This window comes from Monopterus albus, unplaced genomic scaffold (assembly GCF_001952655.1).
Source record: "Monopterus albus unplaced genomic scaffold, M_albus_1.0 scaffold840.1, whole genome shotgun sequence".
NCBI lineage: Eukaryota > Metazoa > Chordata > Actinopteri > Synbranchiformes > Synbranchidae > Monopterus > Monopterus albus.
In genome coordinates, this window is record NW_018128720.1 from 1 (window position 1) to 1,540 (window position 1,540).

Below are 1,540 nucleotides of genomic sequence, written 5' to 3' on the forward strand. Positions count from 1 at the left end.
TTATTACTCCTAACCCCCTGAGAAAAATTTGGCAGCTTTTATGTAACACAGCAAAAGTATAAATTCTTTTCACACAACAAAAGGATAAATGCCTTTAGGATGATTTTTTTTTTTAAAGAAAAACAAAAAAGATAAAAACCCATGCAGATAGCAGCATGAACCGCTATTACTCCTGCTCCTCTGCGGCCCACAGCTTCTCAGCTTCTTGCAAATACACAATTTTTAAAACAGAATCTCCCACCCAGGAGGCAACCGTTTCACTCAAAACTTTCTCCAGGTCCTCAGAATCTTTTAGCTCTAGTAGAATGTTTTCTGCAGCTCCTCTGATCTTCTCCTCAGAGACACGGATGGTGTATTTGTCCAGCAACTGTGACGCGGCAACCAGGAAACGGTCTGTCAGGACACGTTTCTTCAAACCCTCATAATGGGTGTTCAGAAAATTGTCCGGAATGCCAAAAAGGCAAGTGTGCTGCTTCTGGCTGGGATGCGATATCCTGCAGCCAAAACACAAATATTCGTTGTAATCCTGAATTGCCGTGTACAAGACGCAGGTGACAAGAGACTTTACAATGTCAGAAAAAAGGTTGACCATAGCTCCATCTAGCTCATCACCACATCCCCCTTCGGGCTCCTCACTGACTGTGTCAAGATCCGTGAGGGGTGTACTAGTTGGTTGAGGAGATGCTTCTCTCTCCTCTGTGTTGTCCTTGCTCGGGGTGCTACTGACGCTGCTCTGGCTACTGTCTTCCACCTCCTCTTCCTTCGGCTCTTCCTCCTCTTTGCTGCTGCTGCTGACAGGCTGAAGCAGATATTCGAATTCAGAGTCCGTGGATAAAGCTGGAGAGGGCTGAGGAGCTGCAGGTTCAGTCTTGGAAGGATTCATTGTTGCTGGGGATGAAAAAACCCAAGAGAGTTTGGTCGCTGGAGTGGAGCTTTGTAATACCATCACCCCGAGCTGGTGCCATGAGTTTCCCATATGGCTTTGAAAACCCTGGGATCTGCCCTCGCCTGCGGGGTGCTGCTGGTGGCGGCAGAGGTCTCGCTCTGCTTCATCACTTTGGTCAGCGGGTCATGGGTGTTTTCAGGCTGTTCTGTAGGATATCTCCTTTTCTTATTTGCAGGGTCTCGGTTCTCCTTCTCTTCCTCATCATCATCATCATCATCATCATCATCATCATCATCATCATCATCATCATCATCATTAGCATCTTGGTAGCTTTCAATCAGATGTTCAATCACTATACATCTAAGGACGCCCCAGTCATTGGCTGTGATTGGAGTCCTCACTGTCTCCGGGGAGAAAGTATCCCCTTCTTTCACCCGGTCATGTAATGAAAAACATAGCCGCAATATCCTGAGACTAATTTCAACTCACCACGAAGCGAAGCGCTCGGGGGCTTTTGAATCCTGCAGAGTTGCATCGTGACTTTTTTCGGAGCCCGGGACAACGCGGATTCCTCGGTCAGCATCACTGGTACATTACTTATAACGCCGTATAATTTTTCAATAGGAGTGGATGCTGTAGCCATTTTTTTCTCTC